This window comes from Homalodisca vitripennis, unplaced genomic scaffold (assembly GCF_021130785.1).
Source record: "Homalodisca vitripennis isolate AUS2020 unplaced genomic scaffold, UT_GWSS_2.1 ScUCBcl_4927;HRSCAF=11379, whole genome shotgun sequence".
Taxonomy (NCBI): Eukaryota; Metazoa; Arthropoda; class Insecta; order Hemiptera; family Cicadellidae; genus Homalodisca; species Homalodisca vitripennis.
The window spans coordinates 14145-38740 of NW_025781044.1; the positions used below are offsets into that span (position 1 = coordinate 14145).

General features: G+C 32.6%; 1 pseudogene; it reads right to left on the minus strand.

Annotated features, from left to right (window-relative positions):
- LOC124373153 overlaps nucleotides 1–24596 on the minus strand; it is a 37258-nt pseudogene that overhangs the window by 6086 nt on the left and 6576 nt on the right.

A 24596-nucleotide genomic window follows, 5' to 3' on the forward strand; every position in this document is an offset into this window, starting at 1 on the left:
GAGCGTATAATATGTATGGAGGAATGTAACTTGAGTCATAACAAGTACCAGGGTTGTGCTTGTGGTAGAATAATTAAGTGATTGCCACTATTAAAGTTTTAGCCTATATCACAAGCCCCCGCCGCTAAATGCCATCAAGACAGATTTTCATTAATGTTTCTTTATCTGAGGAAAGTAGGGGTGGAACATCCATGTTATCCTCATCCCCTACCACAGCTATCAGGGTAAAACCAGTCTGCAGCAGTCTTCGTTCTAGTACTTTACAATCATTAAGTTAATGTGTGAACATTTTGCTAAGGTGTATATAAAGATGTACTGTCATTGTTGACTGATGTGAGCCTATTTGCTAACAGGCATATATTTACTTTATTATTTGTACTTGCAATTCTCTTTGTCCTTCAATACGTTTAATAAGTCTGTGTTATAGTGGCAGGAGAATAAATTAGTGGCAAATTTCTAATTAATGTTTTGTTTAGTCACGGTACAGCTTGAAATGTTTCCATTTGCAATCTTGAAGGAAATATATAGTTTTTATTTATAACAATTATTTTTATGTAAAAAACTGTGTGTTAAAGACAATGAACTACCAAAGAAACTTGCTCATGTTTTGAAAGATTTACCTAATTTTTTATCTTTTGTATGGCTATTTATACAAGTTGTGAGCAAATTGTCACAAGGCGTGTACTCATGCAACATCAGCGGAACGTGTAATGATATGTTAAACATCATCTATCAATATGAACATGAAAAATCTCCTATTTCAACCCCATAGGTTAAAATAGATCAAAATGTATGAATGAAAACTGATCAAAAGCATAACAGCAGTTGATATTTAATGCATGGTAAATTACAACTGCCAGTTCATAACAGGAAAAATGTATTGTAAATTACGACTTTACCAGTTGCAGGGTTAACAATTAAATTTTCAGATATAATTTATATGGATCAGCAGCATTATTATCCATATTCAGTTGATTTTTATATTTGGCACTGACTGTAAATAACATATCTATGAAGAATTTTTTTAAATTTTGTGCTGAATACTTGAATGTGTCCCTCATTTTCATATAAAAAGTGAGCGATTTTTGCAAATATATTTATCTATAAATCAATTGAGTCCGTGTTTGTGGCAAAGCATTGCAAACATATAATTTCAAAATTTTACAAACTTTTTCTGTGATGGATGTTTTTTTAGTCATTTATTATTTTGTATGAGTAATGTCACTGTCTCACCACGGACATTTCCCGATCCTGAGGTAAGGTTCATGTCCCAATCACAACAATAATTTAAAATGAAATTTGTAAGTCTTATGAAGTTAATCCATTGGAAGGAATGGAGAGATCTATCCATCCGGATGAGACTACTGAGGTTCCGCGAGGTGACTTCAAAACAAATAATGGAAGACAGCGGGGTGACTATCATTGGGACCATGAAGGAACTGGAAAACGTAACAGATAGGGACATATATAGGCGTAGGCCTACAATTTTGATGATTATAACGGACTGGACAACAGTAGGTCTGTTTGTAAAATACTTGATTTTCCTTACACATCGATGGGTAGGAAATTATCTAATACACACTATCTGCTGAGTGATTGCAGCACTAAATGGAAACATTATAGACTGACTGAAAATCCAGAAAAAGTGATGTCATTACTATATCAGATGCTGTCTGACATTAAGTAGTGCTGCGGCAAAATGGTGATGTTGCACAACGTCCGACATACGAGTTGTAAGAGTTAAGTGTTCTATAAGTTTACATTTTGAAAAAAAAAAACAAATTTTGGATACTTTTTATTATATTGTTAAAATGAGAAATTTTCTATAATTCTATGATGAAAATAAAGGTGTGAAATCTTTGAAATTTAACATTGTTCTTATGGAGTTAACACATTGACTGTGGTGGATGCACTTTACTACTACTGCCACTGTCCTAAAGTCGGTACATGGAAGGTTTTAAAACTCAATGCCATTTTATTAAAGCCGCCTCTTAAATGGAGTAGACAGAGGACATTTTCTGCCCTAACTATGAAAGAGAGCAGGATTGTGATTGTGAGTGAACCCTGCAGATTTAAAATAATTTATAGATGAATAAAATCTGTTTAAATCCCTCATGGTTATATATCGGGGGCAGATCTGGTCTTAATTTTAAAGACATTTTGGAGTAAGATGGAACTGGACAATAGAACTGTACCTCGAAGGTGACCAAACGAGCAGTGAAAGGGTCGGGCATGTTGGCCACTGCCTCGTCCAGCCGCAGTGTCTGACTGTGATCATCTACACTCTGAGTCCAGGCCTCTGGCTGTGAACCTGGAGCCTCCAGTAGTCTTACTGCCTCCTCATCACTGATTCCACTTTCTAGCTGGAACTCTACCAATGGGAGCACCTCTGTGCACAGAAAAATAATAAAAGAGTTGGTTTATTATTCTTACTATAAAATTTATTCATTCAAGAAAATATAAAATAAGATTTTTGTTTTCAAAGAAAAGACATTTTTGCCCTTTCTTACGAGCCAAAAAAGTTTCACAGCCTTTGTGTAAGTATTAGTTGTAACCCAATAAACATACAAATTTTAACCAACCTAATTTAGCACAGAATTGTAATTTATAAAAATAAAACATTTTTTATTTTTTTATGTTAGATTGTTGTACATGTTTTGCTCAAAATTGATAATATCCAATAAACCACTCAACAATGTTTATTAATTATATATATTTATATCACATTAGATAATTAAAAACTGGCATAAATATATCTCTATAAATATGAATTTAACTGCTATAAAAGATCTAATTTTAAAACTTGGATAAATTGAAATTGAAACCATGACAAAAATTATAGAAATGGTCTGTTTTTTGAAGGAATATGGCATGTGAGTCTCATTCATGAATATCCCTAAAGAATTTTGTCATTGCTAACATTGAAAACTGCAGCATTTTCTGAAATTAGCAGCAAGTTATAGAAATTATTCCAAATGTATCACATTTAAAATTCAAAACAAAAATAACAGTATACTGGAAACAAAAGATATTTAATATTTAAAATTGTACACGAGATCAATAGATTATTTATGGTGCTAATTCCTCAGTACATTACACTTTTTGTTGTTGAAAATTATCATATCATTATTAAGTATACTAACTAAATCAGGTAAAAACTTTGAATATGATTTGAATTATGGAATAAAAGAAAACACCACAATTACCAAACAACAAAATAAAACTAACACTTTGAACATAACAATAAAATAATTTACTTTTAGGGAAATATGAAGTAATATGTACAGTATTTGTAAAAGGGATTAAGAGGTCAGGGATCCCGTAAGAGATTTGTCCCGTAGATGATTGGAGTGATATAATAGTGTATTCATAGAACCAGTTTAAACTTTCAAGATCATTTAAAATAGATATGGTACATTCATTATTATTATCGTCAATGAAAATCCATCACCTCTGTTAAGCTGTGTTCACACTGGTGAGTAAAGTTTTGAGAGAATTTGTGCAAGTGCTGTCCCATAATATGAAACAAGGGTAAGCAATTTTAATTGCGAGTACTGTCACAAGTATTTGTGACACCTGTATCGCCGGTTGTTGCGGGAGTTAATGCAAAATCTGTTCACACATGACCACAACCAATCTCAGACAGTGTTTAGAATTGAAATTGTACATCCGACAATAATCATAACATTGCTCACAATACAGTTTACACTACATAGTTTTACTGTCCAACACTGTTCTCTAATTGTCGTGTAGAACGTTTGACACTAATTGCGACAACGCTCGTGAGGGCTCTTCCACTCAGTAATTTCTTGCCCGTGTAAATATAGGAATAGTAGAAGATACTCACCAAAGGTCACAAAAGAGTGGACGAAAGGCTGGCGACAGTTGGTGCAGGAATTGCCGGGCACTGCGGAGTTGGTCAGCAGAGGGTTGTAGGTGGAGCAACGATAACACATGATCAGCAAGTCCTCGTTGTCATGATATGGCTTGGCCCTTACCATCAGCGAGGCTATGTCTACATACTCCTGTGAGAATAGAGCAATCGTTGTTATGCCCTTGATTATGTTTGGAATGTAAGACATTACAATTTGCTGTAGCATGTTTGTGCAGTGACATACCATTGTACTTTGAGACATGGATCCGATACTGTTTTATTAAATTTATGACTGCAGCAACAAAACAAAGCAAATAAACAATGGAATATGCAACTAAATAAGAAAGCTTCCGTTGATAGCCTTTAGAAATTTTAATGGAAAATTAAGAAAGAGTAACAATTGTAAGAAAATGAGTTTGCTTGAGAATGACAATGTATGATGAACTAAGAAAAATTCATGATACACTCCCGAAAATGTAATTCTCAATTCATTTATGTCTGGTTTAATATTGTTCTTTACAGAAAGATTATTGTTATGTCAAACCTGAAAGAATAACCACCGATTCAATCCATTGGTATAACCACTGAAAACGGTGGTTGTGTCAGTGTGGTTAACAATTCAGTGAAGCTTTTGTTTATCTGTTTACATTTGAATTGATATATCTAGAGAACACTCACAGTGGCATGCTGTGGTGTCTATAAGCATTTAATCTATTTATGTATCTAGAACACCAGCTTCATTTGAAACATCATTCATAATAAAGTTTAAAGCAACACACACCTCATCAACCATCTGGAAAATATTGACTCCTCCTAAGAGATCTTCCTCAATGATATTAAAAGAGTTGATTTGAAAGTCATGCTTAACAAAATATTTGAGGATCTTACCTGAAATTGAGGTGGAACGCGTAGACTGTGCATGCGATCTAAAGCCTGTCTCGCTAATTTACACGCACCTAAAGTCCGAGCTTGCTTTGACAGAGCATACAGGATAGCACTGACAATAAACAGTTAAGGATAATTTATACACTGTCATAGTATGTTTAATGTGAGGTAAATATGAAATGGAAACATAACTGTGTTGCAGAAAGAGCCTAGTACATACACTTTTCCAATCAACCTTACAAAAACCTTAGAATTGTTATATTACAACTGTTATATAAGATACAATCAATCAATTTATAATTCATTGTGGTCAGCCCAGGATTGATTTCAATGACTAAAAATATAATAGGTTATATCCTACAGTCAATTCAATCTCAATTCATGTGGTCTTAATGTTATGGTGACATGTTTCGAAGGTTAACCTTCATCGTCAGACCTCAGTAGTCTCTTTAACAATGAATTAAGTCTGTTATCAGCTGAAAAATTATTTATCACTAATGAGGAAAGTGTACATATAAATCATCAAAATATACAAAAAATGAATCTATATATTATATTGTACAGGTAAAGGGATTCTCAGAAGAAGGAACATTTGTCTCATCAGAGCTACTTTTAACTTTTTTGTTAAGGTACAACATCACAATGGCTAACAATCCAAAACCACAGATTAAGTGATAAATAATAGGGAATTGATCAGTTTCAAATTTACATTATGAGCGACTCTGACTACCAATGCTAAACAATTAAATAGTTGTATAATAACTAAAACAAAACAATTCACAAATAACACTTTTTACAAGTATAAACCATAACACATTTACAAAAAAAAATTTCATCCCTAAAATACAAATTGAGATTCTTTTTCTTCACTAAGTATGTGTGCTACTAGGAGATTGTAATATACACCATACCATATAGTTGCTTAAAACCTTCAACATGGACACATATAGATATTTCAGCAGTGAAAAGTGTCAGATCTCTAATGATCCTGGTCACGTTTAACAAAGGATACAACTGTGAGACTCCGGTAGGGTTGACAGCTTTGGTCTCATGAAGCAGAAAGCGAGCGATGTTGAACAAGGCCTCTGGTTGGTATGAAGTAAATGGTTCCTCCTAAATATACATAGTTGTTCAGAGTTGGATCTAAAAAACTGTTGAAAGGCAAACAAAACTTATAGTAAAAAAATAATATATAACATTAAAAAATATTAGAGTACTTATACTCTAATATTTTATAATTGCTACATACAAAAATAGAAATATATTTTATTTTAGACAGACATACACATTTACTGTAAAAAATATTTAACAGTTCTCTCAAGCATTTGTAATGAGATTCTATACAATTTTATTCTGTTGCATAATGAAATGGCACTGCTAGAGGGATGTTTTTTTATTTGTCGCCATCCGGGATAGCCAGAGGCATTCGTGTCAAAGACTGTTCGGAAACTAGGTATTGTTTCTCATATTGTTTGAACAATTGTAAAAACCGTATTTTCTTGATTGCATTATTATTCTAGTAGTTAAAGTATTATAGAAGGAAGGTTTAAGTTTTGCAGTTCACTAATGGAATTTTACCTAGCTTAACATTTTTTATTAGTCAGTATTTCATAAATAAAATTCACACAATGAATCATGGTAAAAAAAAATTCCATTTGAAAGTGATAAAGGGAAAAATTCACACATCAACTAAATGAGACAATTAAAATTACACAGTCAGAAATTGAATTGATCAACCTATTAGAAAAAGTTAAAAAATTAGTCCACTTGCTTGGATGACACGCACTTACATAATTGGGTTTTCAGACTGTTCAGAAGAAACATTCATGCTAAAACCATTGCAATTAGTCATAAAAAATACATCATGTGTATCCTCAAAATTGTAGTCAGTCAGACAAGTAGAGAAACTGACCAATACAGGTATATATTGAACACTGGTCAACTCGTTCACAAGGAACATTCATGCCAAAACTCACTGAACTAGTTTGTGTGTTTGGTTGCAATCATAGGACAGAGACTCATTTAAAATAACAATTACAGTAAATTAAAACTCCAAACTTAGTTCGTTCCGCCAAAAATTTGATTATTGATTAATTTCTAATATCTCACCAGATATCTCTGAATAACATGATAGGCATAGTAGATCGAGGCATATTTTTCATACTCATGGAACTTTGATATCATCTCACTTTGTTGGTCTTGTCTGGAACAACAATTAAAAAATTAAATTGCATTTGGGTGACTTTTATTATCTAACTTGATTACATACATTGTTTGTTACTATCATTAGTGTTTCATGTTTATGTAAGACTTGATTTCTTTACAATTAATTTTCTCACTTTAGTGTTCTCCTAAATTTTGTCATCAGGAAGGATTTTAATGATAAAAATTACAGCAATTTTATGCAGCTCTAGGTAGGCATTAGTGTAATATTAATGTGCTAGGGCATAAATCTAAGCATTATAAACCTAGGTTACGGTTGTGCCAATATATATATATATATTTAATGCATTAGATGATTTTAATTCGTCACTGGCGCAATCTGGAGAAAAATTTATGTATTAATGTTTTATTTACTATCTGCATTACACTACCGATCAAGCACAGCTGTTTACTTATTATTGATAAAATTCAAATGTAAAACAGATGTTTCAGAAAGTTTGTCGAACTATAGCTGTCAACAGCTGTCAAAATACGTTTCATTCTTATCATAACATTCGAATGTAAACTAACTAATTTTTCAATTTGAATTCGACTTTATTTGGTGAAATGAATGTGTTAAGGGTGGTAAAAAGCACTCTAAATGTTAATTCAGACCAAAAGCTATACCTGTTCCAAATTTCAGCACAATTCGTATAGCAGTTTCAGCGTGATTCAAGGACAAACCTCCAAATATCCAAACATTCAAACTTTCGCATTTATAATATTAGTGGGATTATATATTTTGTTCATAAGAAGTTTTAAAACATAAAGGGCAAAATGGTTTAAAGTTTAACACTGTCATTATGAAACAATACTCCTGGTTGTTTTAGAAGTCTTCATTTAAATTTCTAGAGCCATTTAAATATGTTTGTACATAGTGATTACAAGAGAACAAAGCTTAAACAAATAAATGTAAGTTCTTTGATAAGGAGGTAAGAAAATCCAAAGTTAGGCAGTATGTCACCCACTTCTCGTTGGCTATGTCAAGACATTGCCTACTGAGCAGCCAGTAGTAGTAACCTGCATCGTTGAACCTCGTCTCATGAACAGCATTCAGAGTCAGGTGGTGCAGAACTTTGAATGCTTCTTCTGGCTGTCCTGCTTTGTGGAAAGCTACATAGACAATCAACATAACACAGCTATATTATCTAATAAATGAAAATGCAAATTAAATTGTTTATAAATTATTAATATTAAACAATTTTATAATTTTTAACAAGGAAGTAACTTAATTTTTATTATTGGCTGATAACCAACATGTAAATTGGCTTTCATATCTCCTTATTGTAACTTTTAGCCTGTTACAAGCATTTTGTAAAACTACTAACTCAGTAAAACTAATGAAGATTAAATATATATAAGGATTCAATTAATTATCTGGCTTAATCATACTTTAAAAGCAAACACAACATTTAAATAGTCAAACATTTACATGTACATGTACATGCACAGACATAATTAACACCAAGAACTTTGGTTCGTTTTTATATCCAGTAGGCAAAAAATAAAAATCCTCAAGGTTTAAATTTTTCTGCACATCATATGTTTGTTTGGTGCGGCTTCATAGCACCTAATCTTTTAGCACCTAATCTCATACCACCTACAGAAAAAAAGTCGTCATTTAGGTGCTGTGATATTAGGCGCTATAAGATTAGGTACTGTGCAACGATCCACGGTTCGTTTAGGTGCCGTGAGACTGTTTCAAGTTTCAGTGTCACAGCACCTCTCGCTTTGTTCCAAAGGGGCCTTGGTGGGGACAGAGGGGATGGAGGAGAATCCAACCTTGCCCCTCACCCCGCTCCCGACGACCCGCCATTACTGTCCTCTACAGCAGGGCAAGCAGTCGACAGCACAAGGCGAGGCGACACGAGATAGACATTTGTCTCCTCGCACAAGAGAAGGGTCCGTGCGCATGGCGTGCGGCGGTTGTTGATTACAACTAATAATGGCACCAAAAATTATTTACCTTGAATTTGAATGAATGTTTAGGCCAAACCGCAAATCTTGCACATAACCAATAATGTAAATTATTTGTTCATCTAATTTCATTGTGTTTTACATTTTTATATAAGTTTTTATCGTCATTGGAATTAAATGTGTTCAAATCGTATATTCCGTGCACTGAAAACCGGTAATAATTTGCATTCAAATCTATATAAAAATAGGCAAAGCCTTAAATCATTCATCACTTCTTCTGCAATTTCCCTACGTCAGACAAAGTAAATATTTTATACACGTAAGTATCATGACTTACATTAAAAGCAAATTTATTTGGATTAAAATGTAACATCCATAGGGAATTTCAACCATTAGAAGAACTATAGTTTAGCTTTTTAACCTCCCAATGTTCTATAACAGTGAAATTTGACTCACGAGTTTTATACTTTCAGCCGAAAAATCTTGCTATTTCATGCCAAACTGCTAGATAAGTGTTATAATGAATACAAGTACTATACATATATGATGTTTTTGTGAACCAAATACGAGATTACTTAAAATAACCCGAACGATGTTAGAAGCATTGAAAGACTCGACAGACTGTAACATAAGTGGTAGCGCACAGACGATTCTTCTTTATCTTAAAATCAATAGAGTTCTTATTTAGACCAATAAGAGCATATGTACCAAGTTTGAAGTTACTAGGGCCTTTATAATAAGAGTTATCGCACAGACGGACGCACAACAAACCATTTCAATAAAGCCTTTCGATTCTTCATAAAGCGTTAATAAATAGGCGGTTCTTTACATTGCATTAAAAAATATATATTTATTTTATAATTACTATATAAAATTATAAGTCAAACTGCAATTTCTATAATTCATTCCATAAAATAACGAAACTAACCTGAGCTGTTATAGTAAAAAAATCAAACTGTACAAAAATGGATTATATTAGTTTTTAATATTTAACTTAATGCTGTTCTCCGTGTTATCAAGATGAGTGATTGTGCCGATTGCGACGATCCTCTGCCTCATGTGAGTGAACATGCTGTTTGTTCTCAATGTTAAAAACAAATCTACACTTCGTTTGTGCTGATATTTTAGAAAGCACATGGAATCGCATGGGACAAGTACGTCGTGAATCATGGAAGTGTAAGAACTGCTGCTCAGGTAAGAGTAAATAGCAAAAATAAACAATTACTAAGGACATTTTGGCCAAATTGCAAGAAGAAGTTTTGTCAAAATGGAGGATACCGTTAAGGCTCAATTTGAAAAATATGATATTACTTTTAAGAAACAAATGGGTGAATTTAAGGAGCCCATACAATTTTTTTTCTATTTATTATTGCTTATAAATTTGTAATGCTTATAATTACATTTTTTTGTACATATTGTTAATGCTGCTTTATTCTAAGTAATATTATAATAATCTCGTGGTATACCATTTATTAGATTTACACTGCTTTTGGCTAGTTTATGAATTTAGTTTAAGTGAAGACAATGTTATGGAAATATGAATTGGACAATGAACACTAAGATAATTGTAATTATGATTCAACTGAACTCCCGCACGCGCGGCTTGAGGTGCACTGGGAGGTAAATTTTATTTATATTATGTATTTTTAGATAATAAAGAAGATTGAACTTTAACTTGAACTTGAAAAATTGATTTAAGAATATTATTTTAATATTCTATTAAAAAGTGCATATTGTTGTCTATCAATGGCATGAGTATACATTTTAAAAAGGTGAAGATGTCTAAATTCTTTCAATCTGGCTTATGGGCTTATATGAAATAATATCCATAGTACGATTACAAATAAGACCTACATATTACACATAAAAATGAATCACAACACATTCTTATTTCGACAAATTTTTAGTAATCCGTTGAAATGTTAAGAAATTTAATAAGAAGAGGTGGATCAAAATAGTTGCCTGGAATATTTTACAATTTGAAAACTATTCTAATATTGTTTCATAATCGAATTTTAACTGAGTATTTAAAAGTTGTTGACACTCAGTTCATGTTCGTAAAACAGGCAGAAACATTTTAATACAAATTAAATTTCAGAACGGTGCTTGATCAGTAGATACGTAGACAGCAAAATTTTTTTATATATATACTTAAATATATATACTTATATATATATATATATATATACTAGCAGTTTTATATATATATATATATATATATATATATATATAATTTCAATAAACATTGAATCGCAAAAAGTACTTGCTCCGCCGGGAGTCGAACCCGGATCTCTCACTTGCCGGGTGAATGTGCTACCATTACACCACAGAGCGCTTACTTTTTCCGATTCAATTATTTTGTATTTGGCCGTATCTGTCACATATGGGTTTAAATAAGCAAACTAACATATGATCGGAAGACCAAATACCTGTCAAACGACTTTTATTTACATTAAATTGTATAATGGCAATAGCCTTATTTAATTTCAATAAACATTGAATCGCAAAAAGTACTTGCTCCGCCGGAAGTCGAACCCGGATCTCTCACTTGCCGGGTGAATGTGCTACCATTACACCACAGAGCGCTTACTTTTTCCGATTCAATTATTTTGTATTTGGCCGTATCTGTCACATATGGGTTTAAATAAGCAAACTAACATATGATCGGAAGACCAAATACCTGTCAAACGACTTTTATTTACATTAAATTGTATAATGGCAATAGCCTTATTTAATTTCAATAAACATTTAATTTCACCCGCTATTGCCATTATACAATTTAATGTAAATAAAAGTCGTTTGACAGGTATTTGGTCTTCCGATCATATGTTAGTTTGCTTATTTAAACCCATATGTGACAGATACGGCCAAATACAAAATAATTGAATCGGAAAAAGTAAGCGCTCTGTGGTGTAATGGTAGCACATTCACCCGGCAAGTGAGAGATCCGGGTTCGACTCCCGACGGAGCAAGTACTTTTTGCGATTCAATGTTTATTGAAATTAAATAAGGCTATTGCCATTATACAATTTAATGTATATATATATATATATACTAGCAGTTACCCGCGGCTTCGCACGCAATTTTCTGTTGAAAAACTGGACAATATATCTATGTATTCTTTTTCTATAACATAATAAACAGTCTAGAGATAATCGATAGTCACTCAAAGCTATTCCAATCTCCTGATCCAATTTAGATTTAAGTTTAAAGAACAGAGATTTGGGATCCTGAAGTCGTAAAGTGAAACAGTTTTTATAAGATTAGTATTTCCCTCCCACATTCCATGTTAATTTATTGACGTTCTTCGATGGCTTCAGTAACAATAAGAGTTAGCCTTTTTATGCCAATGACGAAAGTGTATCGTACAACTCAAAAATTGCTGCGGTCAATATGAGTCTGTTCTGGTCGTTTAAATTCACCCCCGGTCTAATCTATTTATAGTTCCACAATTGATTTATGCTGTTGCGCTAACCAAAACAATGGTCTCATATGTTGGTTTCGGAATCTAACTTAGGTTAAATTTTGATGATTAAGTGATTTTGATATTTTTACCGATCGCTAAATATGTATTATGTATATATATGTATGTATATGCTTCAAGTAATAGGGCAATATTATCTCCATTTGCTTTTCAATAACTACAGTAAAAAGGCCATACACAATGTTAAAGGAACTAACCAGATTAGATTACGTTATGTGCAAACATTCACAGCTTTATACAATAAGGTAGTTGTTATAACAGCGTATAAATAGCATTTCTATTGTATTAGATGGATTATTGATCATTGGCGCAATCTAAATTTAAAATTAAATAACTTCGTATTTGCAATCTACATTACACTACTGATTAAGCACTTTACAATAATTCAATATTTATTCAAATCTAAATGTAAACACATGTTTCTGCCTCTTTGATAAACTTCAGCTGAAAGTGTTAACAGCTACTCTAAGTGTTAATTCAGACCAAAAGCTATACCGGTTCCAAATTTCAGCACAATCCGTATAGCAGTTTCAGCGTGATTCGAGGACAAACATCTTAACATCTAAACATACAAACATCCAAACATCCAAATATCCAAACATTCAAACTTTCGCATTTATAATATTAGTGGGATATATATCTTATTACAGATTGCGCCAGTAACGCACTTATAAGAGCGTGTCTTGTTTTGGCTGTTCAAAGAAAATAACAACTTGTTATGAGTCTTTATAAAAATTATTAATCAGCCTGCTATCTCTGAATTTTGGTGTATTGGCGCGAATATCTCTCTTAGTAATGATTGCATAACAAATTTAAATTAATGTTTAAATTACATTGTCAAAGCTGAACATTCATAGATTAAAAATGAATGTATGAGACCATGTTAAACAAGTCGTGAATCTTAAAAAGAGGATGAGGACTATTAGAACATTACTTGAAAAAACTGAGAACAAGTATACAGTAAGGCTTCAGAAGACCCATATAACATGACATACAGTGCAAGACGACAACATCAAAACGTATATTAACACTTTTGTTGCTTGTATATACTGAGTGAGATCGACTACTCTCAGTCCTCCCACTGCGTCGTAAGAAGTTTGCCGCAGTCTACTTGTAGACTGATTGTTGTTAAAATTAATCTTCCTGATTTTTGAGGATCAAAGTTATTAATTGTTTTAGGACGCAATCTGAATACCTCTTAAAATGTTCCATATGATACTATTAATAACATATCCATTCCATTGTAATCTATTTATAGAGGATGTATTACATAGGAAAGAAATAAAATTTTTATAATATAGAAAAAAATAGGCTTTCAATCTTGGTTTTTTATTGTATATAAAAAATTATAATTATCAGAAATAAACTCTAATTATTGCCTGGCTCACTTGCCTACATAACGGGCATTGGAGATTAACCTGGCAACCATGCAGTGTGTCTCAGCACTCAGTGCACTGGCACAAGGCACAAGGAAAGACCACATGTGTAGACCTTTGAATCAGGCACACTGCACAGTTACGAGGCACGCAGCAGGAGTGCCTCGTGAAAAATACAACAAATATTGCAATTTGTCTTCTGAGTAATTATAACATGCCTATTTTGTTTTTTGTTTATTCTGCAATGCTCAATAACAATATTATATTTATTTCTGCTATTATAATTATGCAAGTTGCTAGTCAAAATTAATGATGACATGTTTTTTGTAATATACAATACTGAGTCAAAAATATATAAATTTATAAAAGTTTCCACCAAAGCTTAAAAAAAGTGGTTCACAGTGTTCTAGTGGTTGTGATTTTGTTATTATTCTGATAGCTTTGTTTTTCAGGATAATGATTTCATTAATTTTAGCGCTATTACCCAATAATATTAGGCCATACCTTTTTATTGATTAAAAATAGGCATAGTATGCAGATTTAAAATATTTTTCAGTAAAACAATTTATAATACGTCTAAGTAAAAAAATTACTCTACCAAAATATTCCTAGAAATTTAGCACAAGAAAAGAAATAATTTGGTGTGTCAATTGTAGGGGTTTGTCGTAAAGTAAACAAAATGTTTTGAGTTTTGACTTCATTTAGTAAAGATCCATTTGATCTAAACCACACTGAGGCTTTCTCAACTGATTCAATGACAAGAACTTGTAGTTTGTCAAAGTTTGTATGGTTATTCTAAAGAGTTGTGTCGTTAGCATATAAAAGAGATTTTAACCTAACAACGGTAGGAAATTAATTTATATATAATAAAAACATAATAGGGCCCAGGACTGACCCTTACGTACAAGAATCCCGATCACCAAATTTCCATTGATAGAAACAAACTTTTCGCCTGCGGTTAGATAAATAGTCTTTGAAGAACTCTTTAAAACCGGATTCCCATTAATACCGTAATAGTTAAGTTTTAAGGCCCTGCTCAAGCCAAAATATGTTACCTGAGCAAAGGCTTTAATCTCAAAAGTGTTTAGGACCTCCTTAATTAGTGAATAAACTGCATCAATGGTGTATTTACCTCTTCTATTGTAATAAATTTAGATTGATGTTATTTTTCCAGATACGCAAAAGGTTCATCATGTAAAACAGTTTCTATTATTACAGGACAGGTAAAATTTATACTGGGCAATAGCTCTCAGGGAAACTCCTAGACCCTTTCTTAAGAATCGGGCAGATATACATATAGTTAATGGGTTCAAAAAACGTATGGTAAATTCGTTACAATATATTGTTAGATTTGTTATAAATGTCTTTGCTTTCTGAGTTTTTAACTCTTTTGACAGCTTTAATGACCTCATCAATTGAGACTTCTACAAAGATAAATGTTTTTCTTTCAAAATATGGTAATTTCTTATTAAGTTCATTCTATTAACATGAGGCTTTTTGATACTACCCTTTATTTGGTGTTAACCGAGTTGATAAAACAAATGGTTTAAGTTACCTGGAGTGATATTTATTGATAATGTCGATTGAGATGCTAAATGTTTGTATTTTCGTTTATCTGCACCGAAAACGCCTTATATTGGCGTTAAAAAAACCTCTCCCCAGGCCTTATATTGGTTACTGCTCTTTTATATTTTTGCGACATTGTGAGTTCGCATCTTCTACGGATTTTTTTATAACATTTCTAGAGATTTAAATAGTTAACACGAAGCCTGTCTAGTAGAAAGTTAACACTAGTAGAAAGTTTTGTCGATTTATCCAAAAACAAAAATTTCTTTCATTTGGTCCAGTTCCCCACTATACCAATAATTTTTGATTTCGACCTTTAATCTCACTAACTGTGGAACGTTGTTTTTTCACTGTAGAGTAAAATGTTTATTTATGAACTGAAATGGAGAAATATGCATGAACGAGTTTTTGGGTAGAGAATACTCTTCCATTACTAAGTACGACATTCCAATCATGTGAAAACGAATGGTTTGTCAGATCATCAATAGAGGATTCTGGAAAAATTAAAATTAAATGTGTCACTTGTACTTTTGGATTTAGCAAGGTTTTAATGTGTCACTTGTACTTTTGGATTTAGCAAGGTTTTAGATGTTTCAGACAAAGTATTCTTTTGAATATTTAAAATAAGCCCATTACGATCCGAGAAAGAAAAATAAAGATGTTGCATGAAATAACCTGATCTAGGCAGACTAAAAAACATTATCAAGACAATGGGCTCCCCGAGTTTACAAAGGAAGTTTACAAGGAAGTAAGGAAGGGAAGTTTACAAAGCAAAACGTAGTTTTTTATAGCGGGTACTACTTCCATGAAAACGAGTATTCTAGGTTTATCTTCTTTAAACATACTTATAATCAATTTATATGACGAGAACTCTGTGTGTGTGTGCGTGTGTGTGTGTGTGTGTGTGTGTGTGTGTGTGTGTGTGTGTGTGTGTGTGTGTGTGTGTGTGTGTGTGTGTGTGTGAAATTTAAACTTTTTTCGAGTAGCGGGAAGATGAAAAATAATAATATACTTTTTCTAGGGTTTGCAATTTTATATTTCAGTCGCTATGGTAGTTAATCTTCATAAAGACGCTATTGATTTTCTGTTAAAGTTATGAGGCATGTGTGTGCCACATTTTATGTACATAGGACATAGGGAAGGTCTTCTAAGAATTCCAAGTCCATTTCTACCCCTATGGGTGGATTATATTAATGAAAGATGTAGTTATTGCTATGTATAATACACTGTATAATTCAAAATAAATATTTAAAGCACCTATGAGCAAAAGATATAAGGCAGAAATTACAGGATGGTTTACTAGAAAGGAGTCACTTTAGTTCAGACATGAAAAAGTTTAACTTCTAGTGACAGTCAAGCTCCACGCGATTGAACTAATATGGGCTTAAATTAATTTACATATCGCAAAAAATAATAAGTCGTTCACTATTAATTCTATCAAAAAATTTGTAAAGAAGCTTTGGAAAAGACTACGCCTGATTGTTGGATGAAAGTTGTAGAGAATACAAAAATAGTTATTGATAACGCTTGAACCAATGAATGATTGCTGGGGGAGGCTGTAGAGAGAGACTACTAATATTTTGACTGAGGGACAGAAATTCGTCGGAAGACTGTGTCAGTGAACATGAGGTAAACAGTGAAAATATAACACCGATAACAAAGACGATGGTGATAGGATTATGGAAGGTATTCGGCGGCCGCTTCGCTTTGAGGAATATTCATTTCCCTCAAATTATCTGTTAGTGAATTTACAAATATAAGTTTTAATTAAATGTTTGTTTTAGGTAAATGGATAATTTAATTGCCTTTCCTTAAATTAATATATTTACCAGAATCATACAAGCCTAATTTAAACATTTTCCTGTTGTGGTTTGTGTGAAAATAAAACTGTCGATATTTTATCTTGTGATTTTGGCACACGGGGCAAGTTGGTATGTGTGTTTCATTAAGCCATAATGTAGTAAGGTTCCGGCACAGTTACTGTGTACCTCGCTTGTTCTGCACCCTCACTCATAAGTAAAGACTATTAGTAATAAGGGATTGCGTGATTTATAAATAAATACAAGTCTAATGAGTTTCCCAAAAAACTTGTTATGCCTTTAATTATTAACTTAGAACTCTGAATTATCAGTATGTCGTTCTTTAAGAGACATACAACAAATGATATATTATATTTTTTAACTGTAATTATTTTTGAATTAGGAGGAGTTAAATTGGAGAAAGCTTAAATTTAAAAGAAAACTGTGTTTTTCTTCATATTTTTGATTATCACAATCAATAAACATATCTAAAATATCTCACTTTCGCTATAATATATATATTAATACTACCTAAGCCGTCAAACTTTTTCAGATGTAATAAAGGGGTATATTTTAATGTGGTAGACGTTTTAAGTGTGTGTGAGAGAGGTCGCCGGGATCCGGTAAAAATAACATAATATGTCATAATATAAATTCCTAAACGAAACGTCCACCGCCTTCAATTCTTCCTGCGAGCGCGTTAATGCAACCCGCACAGCACGTGTCAATAACCAACTCAAAGCTCTCCCTAACCACGCGACTCAACGGACGGTCGCCCACTGGCCACGGACAGTGGTGGCGGCCTACCCCTCCGGCGATCCCCACCACTCCCTTTTAGGTGGTGTGATATTAGGTGCTATAAAACTCCAGCACGATCTTTAGGTGCCGTGCGACTCTCGGGCATTTCCTTAGGTGCTGTGAGATTAGGTACTATAATATTAGGTGCTATGAGAATCGGTGCTATTAGACGGTTAAATTTTAGGTGCTGTGAGATTAGGTGCTATTAGATTAGGTGCTGTGAACCCCCACGGTTTGTTTGTGTTTTATGTTTATGTTATATATATATATATATACACATTAATGTAAAAAAAAATAGTCTTGGATAGGTTTAAAATAGATGGCCGAACTAGTTATTTGGTATATCTTTTACTGAGGTTTGTACTTCTATTAGTCTATAAAATATTTTGAAAAACATGTTAAATTAATGTTTTTGATAATAAACAAATATAAATATAATAATAAAAGAAAAAGACTTCGTACAATCCTTTAATATTTCAACATAATGTTGTTCTCAAAAAGCTATATATTGTGTGTGTGTGTGTATATATATATATATATATATATAATATATATATATATATACATATATATTACATTATGTTGAAATATTAAAGGATTGTAAGAAGTCTTTTTATTTTATTCTTATATTTATATTTATTTATTTGTCAAAAACATTTCTATAAAAGTTTCTTGTATCAAGTGGAAACTGAAAGGATTGATTGCAACAATTGGAATTGATCGCTAATTTGTAATAAACTTGAATAAACTTTCTATATTGATATTGGGTAAATTGGTTCAACTCAACAATAATACAACTAAAAGAGCCATAATTTAAGATAAAACATTTACCTTTCTGGGCATCGATGAACCTATCGTTTTCTGCCAGCCACTGTGCATATGGCACACAAACCAGGTGTCTGTACTCTGGGTGTCTATCAATGAGAGCAAAAGCCTCTGTCCACTGGCGGGCCTCCACATGTAACTGCACGACACTGGACTGCTCACCCAGCTTGTGATACATTTCCGAGGCCAGGGCCAGTTGTCCCGCTGTCCGCAGATGTCCCGCCACTGCCCGCACTGCTTCCACCTCTGCCTTGTCCAGCCGACGACCTACCTCCACCAACCTGTATTAAACGATCAATTAATTACAAATAAACAGTTGACTGCTATGTGAAAAAATATTACCACTGGAAACTGTAACCAGAGATATCTGCCATTCTTTTAGAGCATAACATTATAGAAGTTTGAGTTTCCTAATTATTTTATCAAAAAAACCTATTTATAAATCAGTTATAATGTAATAAGCATAACAAAAAAAACAGTCCAGTGATTCAAAACTTGTTAAAAAATTACTGACATGTCAACCCAGCCATTTGCTCCGATGATATTGAATGGCTCGGAGAGTATCGCCAGCAGATAGGTACATTTCGGCAGCTGCCCGGGGCTCATTAATGTTACAAGCCCAGTCAGCTTTCTTACGCAGCAAAGCCTTTCGGTCAATATTGTCTCCTGAACCCAAGAAGTCCTGAATAAAAACAGATGATTTATACTAGAGTATTTTATGTCATAATGTGTATCTGTAAAATCTTCCATACAGGCTATACACAAATAATCTAGACTAAACATGTAACTGGTCAGGTTGCATTGACTATAGATAAGGATATAATTAATCTACGACTGAAAAACTCTTTCTAGATCTATTGAACAGATTCCTCCAGCAACGTAGGTAGTTACAAAAATAATTAATTAATTTAAGAAACTCCTATAGCATAATAAGACATCAAAGAGAATAAACGTGTGTGGTGGCCTGTGATACAAAAAAAATTTGAGAAACAAAATTTAATAATGAAAAAATATTTTAAGCTTACATTAATTAATTCTTCTGATACTGACCTGAGCGAGATCGAACATGCGCAGATCCGTGTACATTGCAAGAGCCTTGTGTTCATGTTGGCAACGCTGAAATGCCCGAGCTGCATCCTTGAATCTGCCCTTGTATGCTAGAAAGATCTCCGATAAAAACTTCACGATCTTTCTCACCCTTATTTTGGCGCTCCTGTGAAATATTGAATTAAAAAAGTTTTATTTGCATTTTTACTCAACATTAAGAAGAATTAAGTATTTATTCATTGGGAAAAATTAATACCTGAAAGTCATTGATCAATTCGAGGTATTTTAGGTCTTTGATACGAGCAAAAGCTTTGGTTGCAACATTGAGATCAAGATTCTCCAGAGCCGAGTGAGCCAGAGCCTTCCAGTCCTCATCAGCAACCCCCAGGCAGGCTACTGCATATGCATCTCTAGAATCAATCAACATATTAAACTAGTACCTATTTGAAATAAGAATGCGGATATAGTTTTGCACTTTAATGAATTATTATGATCTATTTAAGAGAGGTGAATTGTATGTCTCAAAGCAAGTCAGCCTTTAAGGTCTTTTTATGCTTACCATACTTACAAGATTTTCTGAATGTCTAATAAAGTGCTGTAACCTACTCACTACCATGTCACGCATAAGATAACAACTCCCTAATAAAAGAAAATTGTCCTCTCCAATTTCAACTAGATACAGCTGTACAGTCTCTTAATATTAATCAACAACTTACTTGCAAACAAGGTCACTTTTTTTTTGTTTGAAAGTGTCTCAAAATAAGCCCTGCTTCCTCTTGCACATACCAACTTGTAATTTGTGGGACCTTGAAGATAATAAAATATAAGCCAATTTATAATCCATGACCATTAAGAATTTCATCTGATGTATGCTATGAGCTCAAAGATAGATATATCCTGAAATAGATACCCAGTAAAAACTCCCCAATGTTGAGATCTCGTAAAAATATTTCCAAACAGTAGTGATGGATCTAAACACTTTCACAAACACATTCCATGGTAGCAGTAACTGTAGTCTGATAGACAAAGGAGAACTTATCTAAAGCTTCCTAGGTGTATCACAACACTTTGGTACGATATGTTTTATTTAAACCAAGATTTTAGTTATCTGTTAAGTTAGTTATCCACTTGTGGAAGAGATCAGATTGCAGATCTTAAAATGTAGTGTTACGCATTTTTGTACCACTGAACATGGCAAATGTTTGAACTAAATCTAGTTACCTTCTCAATCCATAAAAAAAGCTTTTCAATCCTCCTTGGAAAGAAAAAACATCCTAATCAATCTAAAGAAATACTTGAGTGAAGGGTATAATCAAGACACCATCACCTCTTACCTACTGACATGTCCCTTATATTGTCAGAGATTCTGATAGGGATAATGATAAAAACTTTTCCTGCTCATAAATCAACAGGTAGGAAATTCAGAAAGCAGTCCAATGCTGTACCAAGGCAGCTACTCACTGTACCTATAATGATGAGATTGGCAAGTTTCTGCAGTCTAGGGAATTTACTTACGAGGTGAATTTCATTCTTTGGCCACCCACGCCACAGGTTGATAGGCCATGATCACAGTCAAAATACAACAAGTCAGGTGTCAACCTACAGGTCCTCACACCACTTGCTTACAAACAATGTGCAACCATTTACTTTAATCACCAATAGGCGATTTATTGCTTGGGGTAAATGGTAATTTTCTTAATAAAGATGTGTTATCTAATTAAACCTATGTACAAGATGACACTGAAGTACTTCAACTCTGTTTTTTAAGTATACAGAATAATTCTGATAAAAGTGAGCATTTTTTTCAGGGTTGATAGGGGATGTAAATACAGGCATTTTTGTCCAATACACATGGGTTCGCAAATGTTTCGTTTCCGAGAAAAAATTGAGAATTTGTAAAACGCCTCTTTGTAAGCAATATGTTGTATTGCCTTTTGAGTTTTGACCAAAAAACTCAAAGATGCTGAAACAAATCCTTATTTCCTTCATAATAGCACATCAAAGATCCACAAAATACAAATAAGAAAGTAAAAAAATTATCATTACAGCAAATGTTCAAAATGTTTTCCAGTATTGATGCAAAGCTGAGCTTTTCATAACATTGACTGTCTTACATTTTGAAAGAGTCAGAGTTGTTCTGCTGCTTAATAATATTTTATAAAATTCATAATATTTTTTAACATTGGATTGAAAGATTTCAGTCCTTATAGCTACAAGTTAGATTTACTAGACATTTATCTAGATAAAGACAACTTGTGACGTCAATTTATAAAAAGGAAGTGACTCAGAGTCAGGATAATCTGGAGTATCCTACAGATTGCCTGTAGCTAAGAATGTTCATGTATTGAAAATGTAAATCGATATAATAAACATTACTGAATTCTGTGCTGATTACCTAAACTGTTTCTTCTCTAAATACTGGTACATTGGAGCAGAGAGTGGTACCTCTAACTGTGGCCATGGTGGAGACGTGCAGGCAGAATATTTTTGAACCACAGAACCCCACTACAAATCCCTGCAAAAAATGAATATGTGTAAGGCTTAAGAATAAAATAAAACACAATTTCATTTATAATAGAATAGAATATAATACATTTATTGTCTTTAAGCCTTGTGAGCAATGAATATCATCAATTATAAATAATACAATCAAAACAAATCTAGCATTAATATATAAAAAAAATATTTAACAAGAATCACAATAAAATTTATAAGAAAATAAAAAATGTTTCAAATAATACAATAAGAAAGTTGTTTAAGTAAACAGGAAAACAAAACAAAAATATATACTATAACAATCAAAAAATTTATAAAATAAATGACAAGAAAAAATCTTAAAAAGTACCAAATACATAAGGATCATACGTATACTAAATGTTCTTCACTGAGCTATTTTTTCCATGAATTCAAATACTTGAATGGGTCAAAATAACTAAGCACTTATAAAGTATGTTTTTTGTAAATCAAACAATATAAAATTAACTTTATAAATGACGTTTATTAATGACACATTATTTGTCTAACTTTTAATATTTTATATACTTATCTAAGAATGTATGTAAAGGAATGATAAGACTTTTTCAGTTATATAGTAATAAAAAATAAAGAAATATATGACTCTAAACTTATTTGAACTATACCGTTTGTTACCATAAGTTTTTGCTGATGCAGAGGGAAGTCGGCAGCCTTGATGCTGAGGCTGTTATTGCCGGAGAAGCACAGCATGTCCTCACAACTGGAATTCCAAGCTGCACTGTTGGCTCCTGGCTCTGAGTACAGCAGCTGGCGGGTGAGGGTGTTGTAGACAGAACACAGTCCTCCCTCGTCCACCACCGCTAGCTGACGACGAGAGGCTGACAAGTCCAGACAGCGGATACCTGACCCTGCTCGCACCAGCGGAACAGGGAACGCATTGTCCAAGAATATCTTCAACACCTGTGGAACATACAAGAGATTACAGTGATATAAATAAACTATACAAGTGTATAAAGAATGTAGCAAGGCTATTATTTGGATTTAAGTTACAGAGAATCTTCCTCTTAAAGCACACCTGTATGTCTATACTAGTAACAAACCTGAGACAAACTTTCTCCTTTTACAGAATAGACATTTCCTTTCAATGCTCCCAAATTATTAGTGACTTCTTGTTTTACTAGAGACATAAATTTGGATCCCTATAGTTTTCAATTATATTCTTACAAATAGTGGATTAAAAATATTTAAATTATGGTTTTTTGGAGAACTCATTTATTAGAGTTTCATACTGGATTTCTATCACATTTTCAACTTCACTTTACCAAAAATTAATTTTTGTATAACTTTAGAAAAAGACTTTTTTTGAGATGCTGTTTGCATAACCCAAATTTATGTAAACCTATTCATACTTTTATTTATAAACAGGCTTTAAACATCTCACAATTTTTAAATTCTTGTAAAAACTAATGTTTAATTGTAATGTAGTGTACCTGTCCACTGAGTAGACCTAGCAATAGGCCCTCTCTGCCTGCAGGGCCCCCGATCACTTTGATGTAGCGAATAGGAGACTCCATTACCCACTCTCGCACTTTGGTACCATCAAACATCAAACTTTGTAGTCGCTTTTCCTGTTAGCAACAATTTATGGATTTTATTTTTTCATATGTACAAAAAACTTTATAAGTTGGCCTAGATTGGACAAAGTATTTGTATTATTATTAAAAACCAACTTTAAATACAAAATCATATTACTATTAACACACTATCATATATATTATTTTATTCATTAATGACTACAAATTACATCCAGAGCATTATTAAATTACCATACCAATCAACAATAAGATTTTGGTGCCAAAGAAAATTTGTGATAAACTATTACAGCATTTAATTGGCTGTTCTACAAGCAAGACAGTGCAATGTATTAATAAAACCTGATGAAAAAAGCTGTTTTAAAACTATCATTAAAAAAATATATTTGTTTTTCAATAAAGAAGGTAATTAAAAAACTTAACAAAATGTTATAGTTATTAAACCTCACTATTGATTTCAAAAAATCACCTTCAAACATTTATTTAATAAGGTCAATCAATTGTTGGTATTGTATTCTTCCAAATGAGCTCAATCAGAACAAGTAATTCATTTCTAAGATTTTGATAGGTTTTGGTAAAATAATAAATGGTGAACCAAAAAATTTAAATTCGACTTAAAAATTTATAATTAGATTTTAATTTATTCTACATCTTTGTTACAAAATTCTACAATCGTAAATTATTATTGACCCCTCAAGAATTACTCTTCACTGATGTGATTTAGTTGAGACTCCTCGCTAATAGGCCACTTTTTTA